The sequence below is a fragment of the Pipra filicauda genome, unplaced genomic scaffold, assembly GCF_003945595.2.
Source record: "Pipra filicauda isolate LSUMZ 115617 unplaced genomic scaffold, ASM394559v2 scaffold49_size4853605_pilon, whole genome shotgun sequence".
NCBI classification, from domain to species: Eukaryota; Metazoa; Chordata; class Aves; order Passeriformes; family Pipridae; genus Pipra; species Pipra filicauda.
Window position 1 is genome coordinate 1,318,850 of NW_024104642.1, and position 15,466 is coordinate 1,334,315.

Genomic DNA, 15,466 nt, shown 5'->3' on the forward strand with positions numbered 1-15,466 from the left:
AATTGTACCTCATTGCAAATAAAAGTCCAGTTTGCTAGGTCATGAAGAATTAGTTCTTTTAACATAGATTGTTCTGAAATTTTGATAGCTATAACAGTTTTCTTAAAGACAAAGTAAAATCTCTTGCAGGTTTCCTGTGTCACTGTCATTGGTTTAAGCCCAGCTGGAAGTTAAGCACCATGCAGCCACTTGCTCAACCCTCTTCTCTCCCACCCCAACCTGGTGGAACGGGGAGGAGAATCAAAGTAAAACTTGTAGGTTGAGATAAGAAGAGATTAATAATTGAAAATAAAATAAAAATGCAGTAATAACGGTAAATTATAATAATAATGATAATAATAAGGGAGAAAAAAAAGTGATGCACAATACAATTGCTCACCACTCACTGACTGATGCCAGACCCCCTTCCTGAACCCACATCAGTCCCTGTTCTGGGTAAGTCCCGCCAGTTTACATACAGGGCATGGTGTTCTAGGGTGTGGAATATCCCTTTGGTCAGTTCAGGTCACCTGTCCCAGTTTCCCCTCTCAGTTTCCTTTGTGCACCTCCTCACTAGCAGAGCACGAGACAAGAAAAACGTCTTTGTCTTAGGGTAAACACAACTTAGCAAAAACCCCAAACATCAGTGTATGATCAACACCATTCTCATTCCGAATCCAAAATACAGCACTGTAATGGCTACTGAGAAGAAATTATCCTACCTGAAACCAGGACAGTTACTCTTAAAAATATTATTGGCAGAAAGGAAAAACTTGGTGGTTTTTCTCTATCTTTTATGAACTAAAATGGATTTTTTTTATTTCCCAAATGGACTAACTCTGAATATTAGCAGAATCAAGTATGGCCTTAACCTAGCCTCACTGCTTATTTTCTCGTGTGTGTGTGGAAGGAGCACGGGCTGTGATATAAAACTGAAGAAACTTTCAAAAATTTACATAACCCCCCCATCCCTGAGCTAATTTCACTTTCTAGTTCTCATCCACTGATACTGAGCTGTTTTGAGGTGCAGGAAACTATTTAAATAAATTCATCTATTTGTTAGGCAAATCTTAGGACAGTGGTAGCTTGTACAGTTTGGTATATGCTTCAGAAGTAGAGTCTTTATTTGATTCATATCCACATGTTGCAATGAACATAACTTCTCTGTGTAGCTATCCCTGCTGAGAGGGAGGACAGTGGAGAAATCTAGAGGAATTACAGTGGTTGACTTTTGGAATTTGAGGAACATTTCTGCTAATTTACGTAAACTGTCTTGAATTTTACTGCTTTTAATAATGGATGTCATATTCCAGATACATTGTCTAGCTCAGTTGCAGGTGCATTCTATTGCCTAGAAGGCAAGGAACATTTTCCTTTTGTCAAGGGCCACACTAGGGGCAGAAGAGTCATGGAGGGATCCTCATGGAAGGCAATGGTCTTTAGCCATTATTCATCTGCTCCATTATTCATCATTCATTCTGACTATGACCATGCATAAGAGTGTGGCTGTGCAGGTGATTTACTTGTCTGAAAATTACTCAGGTAATTTTTCATTTTCAGATAAAGCACTGAATGAGATGGTACTCTCATTCAGGCACTAAGTGAGATGGTGATCCAAGCAAGGTTGAGAAATGCAATCCCGGATATCAAGAAGTCACTTTATTGTTAATGGCATGTTATGCAGCTTTTCCTTGACAGTTTAGCCCATGCCTTTCTGTTATGAAGGTAAAGCCAGAAGTCCTTCTATAACTGAAATAGAATTCTTCTTCCCTTACCTCTGAGCTGTAGGTAGCGTGACCATGTAACAGAGGTTCTGCCACACCATAAAGAAATTCAACATTTGTGTTAGCTGCCAGAGAGAGTCCAGGCTTCCATCGACAATTCAAATGGATTTTCTGGTTGGAGAAGCTCCCAACATAGCTGAAAGTCATCTTTTGTCTGAGCCGAAATCCTGTTCTCTTTGAATCGGACTATTCTCTGCTGCAAAGTCATTGCTGTTTTGGCATTTTTCCTGATGTTTTTATGATACTTATTTTAGTGTACTGCCCATTTTTCATTTTGGGACAGTACTCAAAAATTTGCCCATAAATGCCACTTCAACTGGGTGAATGCTGCTTTTTATCACTGCATTGCTAAAGGCGTTTCTGTAGTTTTTCCAGGCCACTGCTTTGGTTTGTTGATGTCAAAACCAATTTGAGCATAGACACAACGGGTTAACATTTTCCTACTTGTTAGTCTAGTGATTGTAGCTCTTAGACCAACCTGTAACAGGCAACAGAATACAGATGTTTTATGAGAAATACACAAAAAAGACCTGTACATATTAACAAGGAACATTCAAGGGACAGAGAGAGGCAAGATGGAAAAAAGGAAAAACTATCGATATTTTCCAATGAAATACAGTGGACCAGGATTAACATTCATTTTCCCATTTCATGCCCTTCACAATTTTTCACTGTGCAGCTTCTTGTTATATGGGAAAGGCCTCTATTTCAAGGTACCTTAATAAAGAGTGCACAACCATCAATGGACTTGGCTGGGATACAGAGTTCAGGAACCTTGAGGAGGGGATGATAGGAAAGATAGAAGTGCACACTTGTGTTGTGCTGTGAACAGAGTAGCACTGAACCATTGCACGACCCATTGCTATTTCTGCTTTTACAAATGGGAATTAAATTACAACAGCCTTCTCTTTGGTCCCTTTAATTTCATCTCCTTTCTAGATTAGCTGTACTGAACAGTCATAGACTCACAAAAGGGTTTGGACTGCAAGGGACCTTAAAGATCATCTAATTCCAACCCCTCTGCCATAGATAGGGACACCTGCTAGATGAGATAAGGGAAAGGAGACAACACTATTTCCTCTGACCCTCTGTTAGAGGCATGTGGGTAGCACAGGAGAGTCAATCTCCTTGCTTCACAGTGGGAACCAGTCAGTGAGATTAGTCCAGTGAGATTAGGAACAGCAAGACTGGTCCCTGACAGCTGTAGTCCATGCTAAGGTTGTCTTCAACCGCAGGGGCTGCTGAGATTTTCTTTACGAGCTTCTGTGTGAAAAGCCTCACCATAAAAATCCCTCTTTGTTTCTCCAACTAGCTCAAGCAGATATTTTAATTAAAAACCACCAGTGGCAGTACATAGCAGGGCACTAGGAACCCTTTCTCTGTGGCAGTTTCTCAGTGCAAATGCTTCTGTGTGTTTGTAGTCACATGTTTGATTGACTTGGTTCCCAAGCTGATGTTCACAGTGCTGTATTCATCTTGTTCAGATGGCTGTGACATGCTGCCTGAATGCACTGATGCTGACAGTGAATGTGAGGAGAACCAGACAGCTGACAGCATCTCCATTTTTCAGAGCTGATGTAGGATGATCTGTCACATGATGCTAGGCCACAACCTGTCATTTTTACAGCTACAGCTGTAATGTGGATAAAATGAGCAGAAATGAGAGAGAAGTGACAAGAAGGGGGAAAAAATGGGGGGCGGGGAGAATGTTGAAACTATTTTGCACAAGCATTTTTTATTTTAATGGAGGTTATATTCCTCCCGCATCTCAGGTCTACCTGCTATTTCTGTGGGTTGGACTATCATTGAAAGCCCATCCATGCCTGCTGTTTGGGCAAATGTGTCTGTCAAGGGCAGGTGTTGGAGACCCTTTGGGCTGGTCTTATGACCTGTCCATTATGACTGCTAGGGAAGCCTTTGCTTGTTATGCACAAGCATCAGCCAGAAACTCAGGGGATTAAAAAAACTTTCTCTTGAGATAAATAACCGTACTCTCGAGCTGGTAGCTGAAACAACCTTGTGTATTTTGTAAGAGATGTAGAGGAAGGAGAACCCTAAGGATGTACTCAATGCTGCTATTTAGCACCTAAGTAGGATTAGGAGACCTCTTCTGGAAGGAGATTAATAGGTGACCCAAACCACTGTTCCAGGTCAAGCAGCCTATCATCTCTATGCAGTTACTGGGGAGACAAGTGGGGGAAACGAGTAACACTGTGTATACAGTCCTTTACTCGGATTTTCCCTTGTGCATCAACTAATGCTGTTCCTTGTTTTGCTGGTCTTCCTTGTAATTTGGGAATAATAGTTCTTGTAGCATTGGTCTCTCCATAGCCATCTAAGGGAAATGCAGCTACATTGCAAGAACAGTATTCAGAAATGTGTCTTCCACTTGCTGACTGCCTGTTTCCCCACCTGTTCACGTATGATGCCCCAAAACAGGAGGTTGAACACTGTGGTAGGGTGGTATGGCATGAACTGCACTGGTTCAGGCTTTGTGCTAGGAGTTGTGAGATTGTATGGTATATCTCTAAGATGTGCTATAAATTGCTAGTGGCCTAAATGTGCAGGGAATACAACGTACACTGGCTACCACGCTGGGGGCTTAGGAGAAAAACAAAACAAGGCTTCTGCCCATTCCTCTCATTCTCTCTTCACCCTCTCGCAAGCGAATGGAAAGTCAGTGCCACTCAGCTTATCTCTCTCTGGTTATAAGGGTCAGACAGCTGGCAGAGGGGTGTGTGTGAAACGAAGGTTGTTCCTGTGCGTCTTTGAAGTCTTGCTTGGCTCTGTCAATCATATTCTTGTAGCTAACTTGGGTTAAAAAGACAGCCCCATGATGTCTGTGGTACTTCTGTGACAAATGTTACATTTTTCTTAGTATCACATACTTCTGTTGAGATGACTGGAGCACCACACACTTGACAATGATAAATTATTTACAGCAGACCAACAGCCATTTATCCTGTGGTACCATCTGCCATAAAGATCACATTTTGTCTTAGCAGTTTCCTCCCTTTGTTATTCTTTGAAACAATATTCGAAGATGTGGAAGCACTGAGGAATGGATAACCACCTCTGGGCCATGGTTTCAGTGGTGTGTTCAGATGCTTTTGGACAACAGTGTTAAAGGTTAAATGCTCTTGGCATTTGATGGGAAAAACTCTAACAAAGGTGAAGTGAATGATGCAAGCCTAGCATGAGCCTTAACTGTTTAGAATGTTTCCCATGCGCATCCTTTGCTGGTCTCCTTGGTATAAGGGTCATGTTGTGGGCAAGGAGGAGGTGTGACTGGAGCAGAACTGGCAGATGGTCCCTTGAAGGTCGTTTCTTGTTGCTATCTCCTGTAGTGATGCCATATGCTGTGCAGGGGGATGTTTCCTTCCTCTTCATGGAGTGTAAACTCATCAAAACAGCAAGTGCAGCATGCCATCAACTCTCAGCTCTTGAAGTTTCTGATTAGGTCTGTGGCTTTAAGACATTTTTTAGTATGTTGTCAAAGAGTATATAGAATATGTATGTTTGAAAAGAAATTTTAAAAAAGCTGTTCATTATGAAGGTGGAGGTTTTTTCTTTAATGATTTAACATTTTTCTCCTGAAATTCTCTTTCTACCTATAAGAATTTTTATTTCTTTTCCCCTAAGATTTTTCTTTGTACCCTGTGAACATCCAGAGCATGGACAGTGCTACATAAGATATTGGGGGGCATTGAATGCCACCACTGCTTCTGGAATCATAGCTGTTCCTCTCAGCTGTTGGTTCCTCTTAGCCATTGGTAACAGCAAGTATTTCCAACGGAAAACACCTGAAGCAAACACCCACAACAACTGGGGGTAAGCAGTTTAGAAAGACCTGTCTTGGCATTATGCCACCTTATGCCACTGGCATTGGTGTTTTATATCACTTGCTTATCAGTTCTGGCTATGATCTGGTTGGCACAGACAACAACTATAATCCCAAACTTTGCGACTCTTAAGAGGGAAGAAAAGTTTTGGTGAAGTAACTCAATCCACTTTCCCACAGTCAAGGCAGAGATCCAAGTGTTTCTTGTAGCTGGGCCATCAAGACTCTAAGTGGCATAACTTTGTTTTACTCTTCTCTTTAGCTCTTCAGGTTTCTTTGACAGATCTGTGTCAGCCTGTTTACAATTTACTGTTAATGCTATTTTTAAACACAGCCTTTCATGAGGTGTAAGGAGTAGGTGGGTTTAGGATTGCAAGGATGCGCATGAAGTTAACAAGTTAACAATGATATTTGGTACCACTATTTAAAGTTGTAATATTTACCTGTGGTACCGAATCAATTAGGTTGAGATCATCAAGTCCAACCTATGACCGAACACCACCACATCTACTAGTCTTTCCTGAAACACCTCCAGTAACAGTGACTCCATCACCTCCCTGGGCATCCCATTCCATTAAATAATCACCCTTTCTGTGAAGAAATTCCTTCTAATGTCCAACCTGAACTTCCCCTGATGTACTTGAGGCTATATCCTCTTGTCCTGTCACTCATTTCCTGGGAGAATAGACTGACCCCCACCTGGATACAACCTCCTTTCAGTTTTAGTTGTAGAGAGTGATAAGGTCTCCCCTGAGCCTCCTTTTCTCCAGGCTAAGAAGCACCAGCTCTCTCAACCTCTCCTCCTCATAGGATTTGTGCTCCAGACCCTTCACCAGCCTCATTGTCCTTTTCTGGACATGTTCCAGCATGTTGGTGTCCTTCCAGAATTGAGGGGCCCAGAACTGGACACAGTAATCGAGGTGTGGCCTCACCAGTGCCAAGTACAGGGGGAGAATCACTTCCCTAGTCCTGCTGCCACACTGTTGCTAATACAGGCCAGGATGCCACTGGCCTTCTTGGCCACCTGGGCACACTGCTGGCTTATGTTCAACCAGCTGTTGACCAGCACTGCCAGGTCCCCTGCTGGGCAGTTTTCCAGCCACTCTGCCCCCAGCATGTAGTGCTGCCTGGGGTTATTGTGGTCAAAGTGTAGGACCCAGCACTTGGTCTTGTTGAACCTCATACTGTTGGTCTTGGTCCATCTATCCAGTCTGTCCAGATCCCTCTGCAGACCCTTCCTACCCTCCAGCAAATTGACGCTCCTGCCCAACTTGGTGATGTCCCTGAATTTTCCACTGGTAGACCTGATCCCCTCATTCAGATCATCAATAAAGATATTAAGACGGACACATATAAACAGGAATACTGACAATGTATGCAGTTATGCAATTTTTCTTAACATTAGATATTTATAATTAATTTCCACTCTGTGTGAATATTGATCTAGTGATAGATATCATGACATTTCACCGAATTGCTAACAGATACCTTGTTAAATACATAAGTTTCTGGGGTCGATGGTAGTGGTGGTGTATTTAACAAACTACATAACTTATGTTGCTGAATTGATCCTTTTCCTATCAGCCTTTTCTTCTTTGTATTCCAAAAAGCATATCCAGTGCTCATGCAGCTTCCTTGATCACTTCTGTCTCTGTAGCAGGGCAATATTTTTGCACCCTGACAAGATCAGACACATGGAAGCTGCAAAGATTAAAGGAAAACAATGGTCAAATTGAATTTTGCTCCTTTTATCCTTTGACCCTGTCAGATGACTATCACACTGATTTGAAGGCAGGGAAATTTAAAAATCATAGTCCAATTTATATTTATTCCATTTCCCTACTCTAGAATGGCAATTTGAAGCACCAATGTGTTGTCATTCCTGACCACTGAAAGTACTATTTTAGCTACTACTTCTGACTTTGTGGTTTACTTTGTGGTGTTTTTACTGTGGTGAAAAATGATCTCCTTCTTATGAAGATAATATGCTATAACCTGGCCTTTCTCTGTTTAGGGAATAGGATTGTAGCCAATAGTTTAAGATACGTTGCTGAGCTTTCCTTATGTCTCAGAAATTTTGTTATTTGCTGGAGGCAACTCCTGTTTTTAACTGGGAATGTTGTAAGTAGTATAATTGGCATGGTGGTAGAGAAGGATGTTAGAAAGATTCAGAACACCCAGGTACAAAGCATCATGAGAAGACAGGTGCTGGAAGCTGAGGAGATGTGATTCATCTTCAGTAGAAACACTGCTTCTCTGGCTGAGCATGTTGGTGGAGCATCTCAGTGTGAAAAGGTGACCTGTAGCACCTGCTTCCTATGCGCATCTTCCCCAGCAGCCACTTTCTTCATGAAGTGAAAGTCTTTCTGTTAATCGGAGTGTATGACAATGTAATGTGACTTTTGGAAGCGTTACAACAAGTTCTGAATGATATATGAAATGAAAAATCCCTGTCTGGTGAAGAGAAAGCATGTACTGCTGTGGATGATACACTACCAACAGTTCTAACAAGGGGCTCCTTCAGAGATTTTCCACCTCAATCAGCAATGCAGTTGACATCCCCTGAGCAAAATCTCTCCTCTACTTTTTTTTCTGTACAAGCAAAGAAAAATTCTTCAGCTTTATAGCTTACCCACCGCCTAAAATACTCATTCAATGATCTTTCTCTGCTTCCAGTTGTGACAGTCTCTACAGGAAGTATTCTCTCCCCATAATTCATTCAGCTCTTTCAAGTACTTTTACAGCACTTTTTACTCCATACACTGAGAAAGTGGGCCGGGCAAATCTTAATCAGTGGTATAGTCAGTGATGTATAACATTAAGTTTGATGAAAAAATTAGCAAGGAAGTAAGCAATAAGGCCAGGTAAAGAATAATCACCTAGTTTAATGTTTCTGTTCCAACAAAAGAGTGTTTTTTTAATACAGCCAAGCCTGAGCTAGTATATATTGGAGAATGGAGTAAATCACATTTTGAAAAACAGTGGCTCATGGACTGACTTAAGTGACATCATGGATAACTTCTTTAACTTGAATTTTTCCTGCTGTTGTGGCAAGAAAGGGATGATAGGATCCATGAAAAAGAGAAACATTTAGTACCATTTTTAAGCTTCCTCATCAGGTGATGTGTCCTGTTCTGTCTAAGCTGGGCTATAATGTGAGTTAAAGACTGGATAAGAACCATCAGGATGAGGGGCTTCAAGAATCCAAAGTATTCAGATCATTTAAGAGCAGGGTGAAAGGTCTATCTGAAGAAGACATCTGGCAGCAGAGGCTTTTCCACCTGGCTGACAAAAGCTGAAGTTAAGCTAAATTCAGCCTTGAAATAAAAGGTTGCTTTCTGGCTGCGAGGTCTGATGAACATGAGAGTTCAAGCCTGGCCTGGACAGCTAGCCTTTCTCATCTCTTTCCTTTATGGGAAAGCATCCAACTCAAAAGGTTATAGCCAGTGACTCCACATTAAGACAATTAACAGACCTGATCACAGATCAGGGCAGATTTCTTTTCATCTTCTCCCTTGAGTAATGAACCAAGGTTTCTGTCAGCTTCTTTTCATTTTTATTAACTGCTTTCCCCTGCAGCATTAGAGATTGGCCAGAGCAGGAGATCTCTTTGTAGGTGGTATAGACAGTGATTACGAATTGCCTTAGTTGGTTTGGGAGGGAAATTTCCCTGGGTCAGGTTGGCAGACTCTGTTGATCTTTCACCTCATATAGCATGAGGTGTGGTTTGTCTGCTAGGATCATTTATGTACATCTCACATGATTAATTCCTTGCCATTGCAGGGCTTCCTCAGGTCTTGTCAACCCTGTGTCTTAAGCAGATAATTTTCTAAACACAGAAATGCTTTTCCCTCACTAAAGTCTTTGAGCATCCACTAAGATGTTTTGGTTAAAATTAATGGTCTGTCAATACACAGTAGGTGCATCTGGTATCCCTTTTGGCCTTACCTTTTAGGGAATGATACTGTCTGATTGGTTAAGGCTGCAGTGGTTATTTAGAAAAGCACTCTTTTCTGTTCTGAAAAATGACCTGATTCCCTCTGAAGTCTTGTTCTGACAGCCTGAGAAAAGCTTACTCTCTATGGAAGAGAAGTCCATCTTGTTTTAGTTTTATTTCAGACAACAGTCAACAAATACTGTTCAAATTGTGCATTTCCATGTTTAAAAACCTGTCTTCTATAAACTGATCTCAATGGAGTAGCTGTACTGTCTGAAAGGATATCCCCTTCAATTACCTTTCTGGCTCTGTATGGAAACTACAAGTGCAAAAGTAAAGGTAACTAACCTTAAGTAGTGTTCTGGTAGTTAAAGTAGCTCAATAGCCAATGAATTCCTGTCTTCTTGTGTGCTGGTACAATAGGAGTATCATTTTTGGTAGGAGTGACTTTTTCCATGTCAGTGAAGTATTCCTGAGTGTGAATCCTTTTTCAAAAAGCATGCAATTTAGCCTTTAAGTCTGTCTACTGCAGCAAAATAACAAAGCCTGCTTTCAAAATACAGACTTTACAGCCTTGGAGGCCCTGTGATATATGTGACACAGAAAGTGACCTGCTCTGTATGAGGGCAAATATATGTGAATGTTTATGTGCATGATATTATGGTATAATATGCATTTTTTGGAAACTTATGTTTCACTGGAGGTAGGATTTCACCATACGGGTATATACAGGTGTTAAAAGACAATGGGTGCATGAAATGTTAAGTTGAAGTTCTGCTATTTGTAAAACATGCAGCAGCACCACAGTAACAGACATCATATAAGCAGCAGTGTTTGATAGTTATCTTTCACTTTCTGATCAAAGAGAGAGATGTATGGGCTTTTTTTTTTTTTTTGGTGAAATGCCTTTGCAGAAACTCCATAAGCAATCAAGGTTCACCCTCTGTATATCAGGAGATGCCACTTGCAGGTGTCTGCCTTCATCCCATAAAGTGGAAAAGAGCAGCAATCATGTGTCTCCATTCAAGTGCTATCTGTTGTTTTGCATCTTTCTTGTTTGCACCCCAAACTAAAAACTTTAGAAATACAGTATTCTGTTTTTACTTTTATTTTAAGCTGAGTTGTCCTTAAAAATTCGAATGAGTCATTTAGATAACATTCACAATACCAGCAGCTTCAGGGCACTGGAATACGTTTCAGCACAGAGACATTTGAAACAAAAATTGTAATGGTCTAAATGGAATTAGATGAGCAAAACCGTGTCATACAGAGATGAAATATAAATAAGTGCTTTAGACCCACTCCATGAAAAATGTATGTGCTTTCTTAAAAGCATTCTTCTGCAATAGTTTAACTTCTGTAGAAACCAGTGGTTGGTTGTGTGCTGGTTTTGTTGTGTTTTTTCTTCCCTCCTAGTGCATTCTCCTAGAATGTGCCTTTGCCTCTCAATGAACCTTTCTTTCTACTAAATGTCTCTGTATTAAGCCCCCAAGGAAATTAACAAGTCAAAGGCAGATGGAAACAATAGGCATTCCGTGTTCAAACCTACAACCTACAGAAAGTTCATTTGTCAAAAGTCTGAGGAACACTTCCAAGGAGGCAGCTTTGTAAACAACATCCACATGCAGCAGATCTGACTTATGCTACTGCTTTTCATAGACATATTCCATAAGAATTTAATAGGCTGTTTACTCTTCAGTTAATAGTTCAAGTAACATTTATAGAATCTTGTTCCAAATCCCAGTCTCACTTCTCTCCTACCCCTCCCACCCTACTTTTTAAATCTCTTCATCTTTTACATGCACCAACTACTTTACTTCTTTCTACAGAAGACTTATCCTGGCCCCTCTCAAGACCAAAGCACTTTCAAACTTTTTGAACTCTTTATTTTCTTAGACTTTTTTGAACTATTTTTGTACCTGTTGGAGTTGAGCTCCTTCATTGGTAAGTATGCAAATTCCATCCACCATAGTATCAGTCTTTGAGATATCAATCACTAATGCCAGTATAATAGTGTTGAAAGTTAATCTAACCCTCTGACTCATGCCTGGAAGACAAAAGTTACTCTGGTTGGTACTGTCTAGCAGACAGCATACTTGCTTTTTAAAGCTCTAATTACTTATGGTAAACATTTACCTTCATTCCTTGGCTTTGTATTAATGCAATATTTTTAATGTGATTAAGATGCTGATTCTGTAAAGTTGTGAAATCACTTTGGCTCCTATGGACTTCAACAACTTCCCTGATCAGACCTCAGATTAGTGGCAAGGAAAACAGGGAAGACTTTGTTGACATCTGGATATAGGAACCCTGGTTTGAGTACCTGCAATACCTGAACTTGTTCAGGTGTAATCCAGAGCTGAGACCAGCAGGGCTGAAGAGGTATCAGCCAGCTACTCAAAGGACCTATATATGTGACTAGGACACATGTTCTTATACCAGGCCACATCTGTTCACCTTCTACCTAAACACCTTCTGAATATATAGATTGTCAAAACAGCCAGCTGATTCAGAGTGCTGTCATCATGTAACTGGAAGTAACTAGCTTCTGGATTAGGCCAATTTGAATTTACCTAGGACAGCCAAATCCTGTATCTGGAGCTTAAAATACCAGGCAGTAGTTTCTGGTGCCCAAGGAAAATGATTAAATTGTGTCATAAGAAAATTATTCACCCACAAATGCAAGATTCAGTTTTTACTCTGTAGATAACCAATGGCTGTGTATTGCTCTGCAAAATAATAAAGTGTTGGAAGGTAACTTGAAATCAGAGGTATATTGCATACGTTTCTATGCATAATCTAGCACTACAAAATGCATAACCAATTCTTAGCCTCTGGATTTCAAAAGCAGCATTTGCAAATAATAGACCTGGAAAACTGAAGACAACCCCAGAAAAGTGGAGGCTATGCCATGCATTTTACCATGCCAAAGAACATCATAATTTCTGCCCTAGAGACATCAAATTCATCTGAATGAACCACTTCTCAGAACTTGGATCTCCCCCTTGCCTTAGCTGAATGGAGGTGGAGAGGTGTGAAGAAGCATGAAGCGGGTGGCACGTTGACGGCTTTGGATAAGGTTTCTCTGGCGGAGGTACTTGTCTCTAAGGTCACCAGTAATTTTTTTTCTGTTATGACTATGGAAGCTGTTAGCTTTGCAAGGTTTGACCAGTACAAAAAGAGAAGCTGTAGCCTTATCCTATTGTTATGTTGGATAGGAGCAGAGACTGAATGTGATCTTAAAATGGATCCAAGTCTGCTCATGGCAGATACTAAGCATGTTTATGGCTGTCACAGGAGCTTTCACCTCCCAGACTTGGGGCCAAAAAGCTCCATCTGTAAGATGCTGACACAGTCTATGTGTTTCATTGCCCTCTGGTGGCATGCCCACCAGAATTTAAGGCTATTGCTGTTACCAGTTGCAGGAGTCTGTGCTCCTTGTGTAAGAGAAGCAGGTGAAGAAGCAGAGAAGAAGCAGATAAGAAGCAGTTTTTTAAGAACTGTTACCTGCTAGTGCTTTAGTTTATTGCGAAAGTTGTAAAAGAAAAAACAATGGGCCAAGGTCAGCTACTAGTTATCGCTGTGCAAATTTAAAGACTTCTGCTGAAGCCAGACTCAGCAGTTGTGATTTATACCTGTGCAAACAGAGTTGGAGAGTGGCCTAGAAGGACAGGGAAATTTTTAAGCTGCTTGACCATTACTACAGTAAAGCCACAAGTCTGCTCTTGCAGCACATAGGCTGCCACTTAGAGCACAAAGAAGAAAAAAACAATTCTCAGTGATAATCCAAGTGTGCTCAGCACCATATAGTCACTGAAGCCAACAGTCAAGCGGACTGAATCTAGAACCCTCCTCAATAATAGTCACCATCTGCACTCTGAAGTGTAGCACCTTGCTTGCCGCCTTAAATCACTTACCGTCCTTGACACGTTACGTTGGCTTTTAGCAGATGAGGTCAGATGCTTCTTTCAGTTGTGCTGGTACTAGTAGAGTAAACCTATACTTATACCCATGGATCTGCTGCCAGAGATGTGGGAGTATACGAGTGTTCAACTGTAAAATGTTACTTTTTCATTCTTGCTAGAAATGGTTCTGAAGAGAAAAACACCGTGAAAAGGAATAACAATCTTGGAATTAGATACTGTAGTTGTTGTTTATGTTGGTTCATTGACTTCGGTGGCTGTCTACTGAATACGTATATCATGGATCATTTGCATGTCTGTGGTATTTTTATAGGTGGGAAATAAGTCAAATCTATTTAAGTGTGCTTCCAGGAATAGGTTTTTACAAGCCATGGCAAAAGCATGGTAGGAAGCGAGCCAGAGAAGCAATACTTTTTCTATTTATGCTGGAAGAATTTTGTCTCCACAAGGTTATCTGTTATCAAAAAGAAATCTAGATCAGGAGAGGCAATGTAAAATTTTCTTTGTGGATTGTTGGTATCTCAGCTACTTTTTCTTGCATTTGTCATGGAATATATTAATATAGTCATATTCCACAGTCCACACAGCGTGTCAGCTTTGAGACAAGCACTCTGAAATGTGCTCACAGATGATAAATTGCACACTATGTCAACTACATCTTTGTCATGAGATTCTGTTTTCTATTTATAGTTGAAATGAAACACTTGAGAAAATTCTAAACCAAAGCAATTTCACAGAAATCTCGTAAATTTTTCCTTATGTATAGATCAGTTAAAAGACCCTCCTGTGCTATCTCTTTGCTCTGTGGGATTCCAACAATCATCTTCTGAGATCAAAGTAGGATGCTCTCCAGATTGTGAAACTTATAATATGTCCATGTAATCTAGCTAGTGTGCCTTTGGAGTATGTTCCCTTTCAAACGTTAAGGGGAAAGAGTACTTAACCATAACAGAGTACAAATACATACAAAATTTGATACAGTTTTAGGGAATCAAAACCCATTATCTCCATAAGAGAAGAGATTATTTAGTTACTGCTTTGGCTTGTCGAACTGGCTTTGTTTGAAGCTGTCAGTGATGTCTGTGATGTACTTTGCCTTTGTTTCACCCTCTAGGAGGACTTCTTTTTCACTTATACATCTTGAACACCTAATCTGCTACAACGGAGTTGTGGGTAGCAAAAATTGGAAAAAGATAAATTTTTGGAGATAGCACTAGGTATGCTTTGAAGCTAGAAATGCAGCTATGGCTTGTTGTGGTTTATTTTTCTTTTTTTTCTCTGATTACAGCAACCTACTTTAGGAAAAGCATGTCTGGATAGCAGTAATTATGCACTTTGATGGAAGATCTCTCACCTCCCTCTGGCCTATACAGTGCAGGGCATTCTGTAATCTGCTAAATGATTATTTAACTTGAGTAGGCCTTGTGCTTTGGGCAGTCATGCCTTCATGGATAGAAAGCACAAGGAAAGGTTCTTGCCTCAGAGAGCATCATCCAAGCAAGGATCTAAGATTTGTAAAATACATGCAGGAGTGAGGAAGTGTTGTCTGATCAGTGTCCTCTATATGGGTTTCAAACAAGAGCTTGCTTGAGAAAGGACTTGTAGCTGTCCACATGGTGAGCAGAGCATTTGTCCAGGAGGGTCCAGATCTCTGAACCCCACATACTGGGGAAGCCTGGAGCAAGGACAAGTGGCAGTTTTCTTGCAGTTGTGGAAGTGGCTTTATATGTGATACTGGTAGAAGTGTTTTCATTTCTGTGGCCTTTGTGGCTTTCCTTTACTACTTCTGGGCTTCTCAAAGTATGCTCTCTACCCAGATCTCCCTTCTTAAATCTAAGAGGAGATTTGGTGGTTTATTCCATATTTGCACACACATAACTGATTTGAAAGGCAGCTCTGACCTGAACACTAGAATGGTCTGTGAATCTGAAGATATTGATACTTCAAAATCCTACTTCTGTCTGAGCTTTAAAACTGTAGTGAAAGTAGGGAGGTCTTAGAT